General features: G+C 43.3%; 1 long non-coding RNA gene across 3 annotated transcripts in view; it reads right to left on the bottom strand.

Annotated features, from left to right (window-relative positions):
- Positions 1-3,929: 3,929 nt before the first annotated feature.
- Positions 3,930-9,539, bottom strand: part of LOC129059257 (uncharacterized) — a 52,197-nt gene continuing 46,587 nt past the window's right edge. For all 3 annotated transcript variants that reach the window (XR_008525033.2, XR_008525034.2, XR_008525035.2), the window contains one exon: positions 3,930-4,656. This is a non-coding gene — a long non-coding RNA (uncharacterized LOC129059257). The remainder of the gene's footprint in view (positions 4,657-9,539) is intronic.

Below are 9,539 nucleotides of genomic sequence, written 5' to 3'. Positions count from 1 at the left end.
AGAGGAAGAGAAGACTAGGGCCTGGTTCACAGATGGTTCTGCACAATATGCAGGCACCACCCAAAAGTGGGCAGCTGCAACACTACAGCCCCTTGCTAGGACATCCCTGAAGGACAACGGGGAAGGGAAATCTTCCCAGTGAGCAGAACTTCAAGCAGTGCACCTGGTTGTCCACCTTGCATGGAAGGAGAAATGGCCAGATCTGTGATTATGTACTGATTCATGGACTATAGCCAATGGTTTGGCTGAATGGTCAGGGAATTGGAAGAAGCATGTTTGGAAAGTTGGTGACAAAGAAATTTGAGGAAGAGGTATATGGATGGACCTCTCTGAGTAGTGAAAAACTATGAAGATATTTGTATCCCATGTGAGTGCTCACCAAAGAGTGACCTCAATGGAGAAGAATTTTAATAATCAAGTGGATAGGATGGCCTGTTCTGTGGACACCACTCGGCCTCTTTCCCCAGCCACCCTGCCATCGCCCACTGGGACCATGAACAAAGTAGCCATGGTGGCAGGGGACCATGAACAAAGTAGCCATGGTGGCAGGGATGGAGGTTACACATGGCCTCAGCAACATGGACTTCCACTCACCAAGGCTGACCTGGCTACAGCCATTGCTGAGTGCCTAATATGCGAGCAACAGAGACCAACACTGAGCCCTCGGTATGGCACCATTCTTCGGGGTGATCAGCCAGCCACCTGGTGACAGGTTGATTATATTGGACCTCTTCCATCATGGAAAGGGCAGAGGTTTGTCCTCACTGGAATAGACACTTACTCCAGATATGGGCTTGCCTATCCTGCACACAATGCTTCTGCCAAGACTACCATCCATGGACTCACAAAATGCCTTATCCACCATCATGATATTCCACACAGCATTGCCTCTGACCAAGGCACTCACTTTATGGCTAAAGAAGTGCAGCAGCGGGCTCATGCCCATGGAATTCACTGGTCTTACCATGTTCCCCATTATCCTGAAGCAGCTGGATTGATAGAATGGTGGAGTGGCCTTTTGAAGTATCAATTACAACACCAACTAGGTGACAATATTTCTCAGGGCTGGGCCAAAGTTCTCCAGAAGGTTGTGTATGCTCTGAATCAGTGTCCAATATATGGCACTATTTTTCCCATAGTCAGGATTCACAGGTCCAGGAATCAAGGGGTGGAAGTGGAAGTGGCACCACTCACCATCACCCCTAGTGATCCACTAGCAAAATTTTTGCTTCCTGTTCCTGCAACATTTCATTCTGCTGGGATGCTGCTACCAGGGAGGAATGCTGCTACCAGGAGACACAACAATGATCTCATTAAACTGGAAGTTAAGATTGCTACCTGGACACTTCGGGCTCCTCCTACCTTTAAGTCAACAGGCTAAGAAGGGAGTTACAGTGTTGGCTGGGGTGATTGACCCCGACTATCAAGATGAGATCAGTCTACTACTCCACAACAGAGGTAAGGAAGAGTATGCATGGAATACAGGAGACCATTAGGGTGTCTCTTAGTATTACCATGCCCTGTGATTAAGGTCAATGGGAAACTACAACAGCCAAATCCAGGCAGGACTACAGATGGCCCAGACCCTTCAGGAATGAAGGTCTGGGTCACTCCCCACCAGGGAAAAAAAACAAAACACACACACACACACACACACACACACACACACACACACACGACCTGCTGAGGTGCTTGCTGAAGGCAAAGGGAATACAGAATGAGTAGCAGTAGAAGGCAGTAGTCAATACCAGCTACAACTGCATGACCAGCTGCAGAAACAAAGACTGTAACTGTCATGAGTATTTCCTCTTTTGTTAAAAACATGTTTATGCATGTATACACTTCTACCAAAAAAAATTCATTTTATTTCCTTTTTCCTTTATAATGTGACGTAAGATTTATTGACTTCATATCAGCATGTAAGTATTGTTAACTTTATGTAATAGCATTTGGGTTGGGGATTGGTACATTTCCAGTTGTACGAAGGATAGTTGTATTATGTTAGCCATAATTACGACCTTGTTATTGTCTTTATTTGAAGATTATGTATGATCTCAGGAGGTGCGTATGGGTTCAAGTTGACAAGGGGTGGACTTGTGACAGTTAATATTTAGTGTCAACATGATTGGATTGAGGATACAAAGTATTGATCCTGGATGTGTCTGTGTGGGTGTTGCCAAAAGAAATTAACATTTGTGTCAGAAGGCAGATTCACCCTTAATCTGGTGGGCACAATCTATTCAGCTTCCAGTGAATATAAAGCAGGCAGAAAAACGTGAAAATCCCAGCCTACATCTTTCTCCTGTGCTGGATGCTTCCTGCCCTCAAACATCAGACTCCAAATTCTTCAGTTTTGGGACTCAGACTGGTTCTCCTTGCTTCTCAGCTTGCAGACAGCCTATTGTGGGACCTTGTGATCATGTAAGTTAATACTTAATAAACTCCCCTACATATATATATGCACACACACACACACACATATATGGATATATACATATCCTATTAGTTCTGTCCCTCTAAGAGAACCCTGACTAATACACATGGAAAGGTGGTTCTGATGCTTAAAAAGACCAGTAAGTATGGTGTATGCCCACTGCAGGTGGTTTCATACAACCCAGCTCCTGGTACCAATTTCTATCCTTGTCAAGGCCCTCTTAGTTTTAGGAAGCAGTAAATACAAGACCAGGAGTGATGGGGGTTGGACCCAGGATCCTCATAAACTGCCAGCAGCAAAGAGTGGGACTTGAGTGTCCCATCTGGCCAGACCCTCCACACTCATTCCTGATGGGGACGGAAAGTCAAAGCCATCAGCAGAATCCAAGTGATGAGCTGAGCTGTCTCCCTTCCCCCAGGATGGCCAGTCTTGCAGGGCCTGAAGACAAAAGTTGCAGAGACTTTGTCCTAAAGAATAAGCAGGCAAAGAGAGACTGGCCCCCACCCCACAGCCTGACCCCAACATACCCTGGAAGTTCCTGCTTCTTTACTTGAAGTCCCACATCAAGACTTCTGGGAGGCAACCACAAGTTCCCCAGCATGAAGCCAGACTTCATCCTCTTCCTCAGGTCCTAAGTTCCTAACTCCTTAGAGGCTGTCTATCTGCACTCCTGGGCCCTTCCAAGATGGAAAACCACACAAAGAGGCCAGGACATCTGTCTCCTGGGAAACTCCTACACCTTATAAAATCCTCTCCTGACACTCCAAGCCCAGAGGAGCCCACTTGGCAGAAGGAGAGTACAGAGGCCAAGTTGTGTCTCTGAGCCAGCCAGGGAGCGGGTGGCATCTGCCAGCCAACACTCCCTCTTTCTTTCCAGGCTTGTAATTACCTAAGACTAGGTAGAGGCTGGGAAGGAGGGCTACCCCAGGGAAACATGCTAAAATTAAACCACAATGAGAGCAGGATGACTAAAACATCCCCCCGTGATTAATTTGGACACACCACACTGGCCATCTCTTACCAGAAATTAGATGAAACCTTTAGGGAAAAGGAGTGCTCTGTATTACATAATCACACACTTGAGATACGAACCCCCCACCCTCCACTCCTCCCCCTTTGCCTAGAAAAAAGAATAACAGTAATAATTAAGCTGGTCTATTTACGGTTCTGGAAATCAGCCATTCTGGGCCACACCTGCCAGGGTCGAGCTGAGCTGTGGAAGGACTCTGCGAGACGTCCCTAAGTCTGCCCAACTGTAGCAGGCAAGACGAGGGAGCTGCCAACATCCCTCCTTCGGGGAGAACACAAGGGCCATTTAGAACAGCTCATTGGTGGGGTCAAGCAGAGGAAGCCCAAGACTCTGAAGGGCATTTCGTGCCGTGAAATCCAGCCAGCGGCCCGGGCTCTCATTCAGTGCAAGCCATACAGATTTATTTATATTTTGCATGAAAGAGGGAAATTACTTAGCCGTAGGGATCAATTCTTCAATCCAATGTTTCTAACATGGCAATAAATTTATTTCACCGTCTCCTTTTTTTCTTTTTCCTCTTCTTGAGCTTAAAGAAATAAGCCGCCCTCTGGGGAGGCAAAGGGAGAAAGGACATTCAAAGCAAGTCAGTACCCTGAGAAACCAGGCATCCAGCCAGGAAGCCACTCACTGAGGCAGCTGGCTTTGTGGCACGAGCACTGGAGTTGGAGTCAAGAGACCCAAGTTCCTACCCTGGATCTGCCCCTTTTCTGCAGCATAAGTAACCCTGAGCAAGTCAGTGCTCCATTTTGTAATCCCTGAAATGGGGATAGCTGGGTTGGTGTGAGAAGTAAATAAGACCAGGTATATTCAGGCTTCCAGGTCAGCTCCAGATACAACATCAACATGATTGGTTGAAGATGAATTTCAATCAGATTTGATGGTGTGACCCATAGCCTCTCTCTATCCAAGTTGCATAGATTGTGATGCTACAGAGATGTCATAGCTGAAGCAATGGAATATCAGGGGCCATTTCTCAAGCCCAGAGAGTACTTGGAGCTCCCTCCCCTCACAGGGACAAGGTGAATGTGGGATGTTTGTGACAGCTCTGGCCTAAGACACCAAAGCCCAGGAGAGCCTCCAGAAGCTGGGCAGGTGTGATGAATGGTCCCTCCAGCACGACCCAACTCTTCACTGGAGACAGGCTCAGGCTGATGTATGGTCCAGGTAAATGCAGCTGCTGGTTAATACGATGCTGTAATGGAAAAACATTAGCATGAGATTGACTTGGAGGAAACCACGTCACAGGGATGAGGGCCAGGGAAGTGACAGGAAGCTTTCCTCCTGGAAGATGCTTGAAGGATGGTCTGGATAGAGGCAGCAACCTGGACCAAAGCAAAAAGGTGAGCAGCAAAAGGGATGCTGGGAAAATCACAGAAAAGCTCATCCAGGCCGGAGACAGTGGCTCACACCTGTAATCCCAGTACTTTGGGAGGCCGAGGCCAGAAGATTGTTTGAGTCCAGGAGTTCAAGACCAGCTTGAGCAACATAGTGAAACCCTGTCTCATCTGTCAAGACCTGTGCCAAGCGTCTCCTCTTCCAGGAAGATCTTTCTTACCTAGGGCTGCGTCCCTGTTCCAGAGCAGCAATTGAACGTACTACTGGAAGGATCAGACTCCTTTATGGCATCATTCAAGACCTCCAGATCTGGCCCCAGCCTACCTTCATTCTTCTAGACTTTCATTTTCCAAATCCAGTCCTGACCACCCAGGTCCAGGCCTTTGCTCCAGACACTTCCTCCATGTAGAATGCCTCCCCTCCACCTATCGAGACTCTAAGTATCTCCTTAAGTCCAATCCAAATGCTCCCCTTTTCTAGAACACTACCATAGACCATCCAACCCCCTGAATTCTTGTCATCCTGCCACCCTGAATCCACAGAACACTTTGTCCTTTGCACAGGGCTCCTTATGTAGCTTACCATGTTGCACTGACATTCATTCAAAAACAAGTATTTATTAAAAGTGGATATACAAACATGGCATAGTCATACAGTGGAACACCACTCTGCAATGAAAAGGGAACAAATTACTGATAAACACAACATGGATCTCGAAAATATTATGTAGAGTAAAAGAAACCAAACACATGAGTTTGAGCTCTTTACAAGTTCAAGAACAGGCAAAACTAATCTATGGTGATAGAAATTAGAAAAGCAGTTGCATCTGGTAACAAGGGGATTGACTCACAGGGGCATGCAGAAATCAGAATTTCCTAGGGTGATGAAAAGGTTCTGATTCTGTGTTGTCCAACACAGTAGGCACTAACCACATGTGGCTATTCAGCACTTAAAATATGGCTAGTCTGAATTGAAATGTGCTTTAAGTATAAAACCTGGTTTCCAAAGACTTAGGATAGGCAAAATATATAAAACATCGCATTCATAAATTTTACATTGCTTACATATTGAAATGACCATATTTTGGACATATTAGGTTAGGTAATTTTTTTCTTTATTATACTTTAAGTTCTAGAGTACATGTGCATAACGTGCGGGTTTGTTACATAGGTATACATGTGCCATGTTGGTTTGCTGCACCCATCAACTCATCATTTACATTAGGTATTTCTCCTAATGCTATCCTTCCCCAATCCCCCCACCCCGTGACAGGCCCTGGTGTATGATGTTCCCCGTCCTGTGTCCAAGTGTTCTCATTGTTCAATTCCCACCTATGAGTGAGAACATGCGGTGTTTGGTTTTCTGTCCTTGCGATGGTTTGCTGAGAATGATGATTTCCAGCTTCATCCATGTCCCTGCAAAGGACATGAACTCATCCTTTTTCATGGCTGCATAGTATTCCATGGTGTATATGTGCCACATTTTCTTAATCCAGTCTATCATTGATGGATATTTGGGTTGGTTCCAAGTCTTTGTAATTGTGAATAGTGTCACAATAAACATACGTGTGCATGTGTCTTTATAGCAGCATGATTTATAATCCTTTGGGTATATACCCAGTAATGGGATCACTGGGTCAAATGGTATTTCTAGGTCTGGATCCTTGAGGAACTGCCACACTATCTTCCACAATGGTTGAACTAATTTACACTCCCAACAATAGTGTAAAAGCATTCCTATTTCTCCACATCCTCTCCAGCATGTGTTGTTTCCTGACTTTTTAATGATTGCCATTCTAACCGGTGTGAGATGGTATCTCATTGTGGTTTTGATTTGCATTTCTCTGATGACCAGTGATGATGAGCATTTTTTCATGTGTCTGTTGGCTGCATAAATGTCTTCTTTTGAGAAGTGTCTGTTCATATCCTTTGCCCACTTTTTGATGGGTTTTTTTGTTTTTTTCTTGTAAATTTGTTTAAGTTCTTTGTAGATTCTGGATATTAGCCCTTTGTCAGATGGGTAGATTGCAAAAATTTTCTACCATTCTGTAGGTTGCCTGTTCACTCTGATGGTAGTTTCTCTTGCCATGCAGAAGCTCTTTAGTTTAATTAGATCCCATTTGTCTATTTTGGCTTTTGTTGCCATTGCTTTTGGTGTTTTAGTCATGAAGTCCTTGCTCATGCCTATGTCCTGAATGATATTGCCTAGGTTTTCTTCTAGGGTTTTTATGGTTTTAGGTCTAACATTTAAATCTTTACTTCATCTTGAATTAATTTTTGTATAAGGTGTAAGGAAGGGATGCAGTTTCAGCTTTCTACAGATGGCTAACCAGTTCTCCCAGCACCACTTATTAAATAGGGGATCATTTCCCCATTTCTTGTTTTTGTCAGGTTTGTCAAAGATCAGATGGTTGTAGATGTGTGGTGTTATTTCTGAGGCCTCTGTTCTGTTCCATTGGTCTATGTATCTGTTTTGGTGCCAGTACCATGCTGTTTTGGTTACTGTAGCCTTGTAGTATAGTTTGAAGTCAGGTAGCATGATGCCCCTAGCTTTGTTCTTTTTGCTTAGGATTGTCTTGGCTATGTGGGCTCTTTTTTGGTTCCATATGAACTTTAAAATAGTTTTTTCCAATTCTGTGAAGAAAGTCATTGGTAGCTTGATGGGGATGCCACCGAATCTATAAATTACCTTGGGCAGTATGGCCATTTTCACAATATTGATTCTTCCTATCCATGAGCATGGAATGTTCTTCCATTTGTTAGTGTCCTCTTTTATTTCGTTGAGCAGTGGTTTGTAGTTCTCCTTGAAGAGGTCCTTCACATCCCTCATAAGTTGGATTCCTAGGTATTTTATTCTCTTTGCAGCAATTATGAATGGGAGTTCACTCATGATTTGGCTGTTTGTCTGTTATTGGTGTATAGGAATGCTTGTGATTTTTGCACATTGATTTTGTATCCTGAGACTTTGCTGAAGTTGCTTATCAGCCTAAGGAGATTTTGGGCTGAGACGATGGGGTTTTCTAAATATACCACCATGTCATCTGCAAACAGGGACAATTTGACTTCCTTTTTTCCTAACTGAATACCCTTTATTTCTTTCTCTTGACTGATTGCCCTGGCCAGAACTTCCAACGCCATGTTGAATCGGAGTGGTGAGAGAGGGCATCCTTGTCTTATGCGTTTTCAAAGGGAATACTTCCAGTTCTTCCCATTCAGTATGATATTGGCTGTGGGTTTATCATAAATAGTTCTTATTATTTTGAGATACATTCCATCAATACCTAGTTTATTGAGAGTTTTTAACATGAAGGGCTGTTGAATTTTGTCAAAGGCCTTTTCTGCATCTACTGAGATAATCATGTGGTTTTTGTCATTGGTTCTGTTCATGTGATGGATTATGTTTATTGATTTGTGTATGTTGAACCAGCCTTGCATCCCAGGGATGAAGCCAACTTGATCATGGTGGATAAGTTTTTTGATGTGCTGCTGGATTCGGTTTGCAAGTATTTTACTGAGGATTTTCGCATCGATGTTCATCAGGGATATTGGTCTAAAATTCTCTTTTTTTGTTGTGTCTCTGCCAGGCTTTGATATCAGGATGATCCTGGCCTCATAAAATGAGTTAGGGAGTATTCCCTCTTTTTCTATTGATTGGAATAGTTTCAGAAGGAATGGTACCAGCTCCTCTTTGTATCTCTGGCTGAATTCGGCTGTGAATCCATCTGGTCCTGGACTTTTTTTGGTTGGTAGGCTATTAATTATGCCTCAATTTCAGAGCCTGCTATTGGTCTATTCAGAGATTCAACTTCTTCTTGGTTTAGTCTTGGGAGGGTGTATGTGTCCAGGAATTTATCCATTTCTTCTAGATTTTCTAGTTTATTTGCATAGTGGTGTTATAGTATTCTCTGATGGTAGTTTGTATTTCTGTGGGATCAGTGGTGATATCCCCTTTATCATTTTTTATCACATCTATTTGATTCTTCTCTCTTTTCTTCTTTATTAGTCTTGCTAGTGGTCTATCAATTTTGTTGATCCTTTCAAAAAACCAGCTCCTGGATTCATTGATTTTTTTGAAGGGTTTTTTGTGTCTCTATCTCCTTCAGTTCTGCTCTGATCTTAGTTATTTCTTGCCTTCTGCTAGCTTTTGAATTTGTTTGCTCTTGCTTCTCTAGTTCTTTTAATTGTGATGTTAGGGTTTTGATTTTGGATCTTTCCTGCTTTCTCTTGTGGGCATTTAGTGCTATAAATTTCCCTCTACACACTGCTTTAAGTGTGTCCCAGAGATTCTGGTATGTTGTGTCTTTGTTCTCATTGGTTTCAAAGAACATCTTTATTTATGCCTTCATTTTGTTATTTACCCAGTAGTCATTCAGGAGCAGGTTGTTCAGTTTCCATGTAGTTGTGCAGTTTTGAGTGAGTTTCTTAATCCTGAGTTCTAATTTGATTGCACTGTGGTCTGAGAGACTGTTTGTTGTTATTTCTGTTCTTTTACATTTGCTGAGGAGTGCTTTACTTCCAATTATGGGTCAATTTTAGAATAAGTGTGATGTGGTGCTGAGAAGAATGTATATTCTGTTGATTTGGAGAGTTCTGTAGATGTCAATTAGGTCGGCTTGGTGCAGAGCTGAGTTCAGTTCCTGGATATCCTTGTTAACCTTCTGTCTCTTTGATCTGTCTAATATTGACAGTGGGGTGTTAAAGTCTCCCATTATTATTGTGTGGGAGTCTAAGTCTCTTTGTA

Source organism: Pongo abelii, chromosome 1 (genome assembly GCF_028885655.2).
Source record: "Pongo abelii isolate AG06213 chromosome 1, NHGRI_mPonAbe1-v2.0_pri, whole genome shotgun sequence".
Classification (NCBI taxonomy): domain Eukaryota; kingdom Metazoa; phylum Chordata; class Mammalia; order Primates; family Hominidae; genus Pongo; species Pongo abelii.
This window is presented reverse-complemented; position numbering and strand designations above follow the sequence as displayed.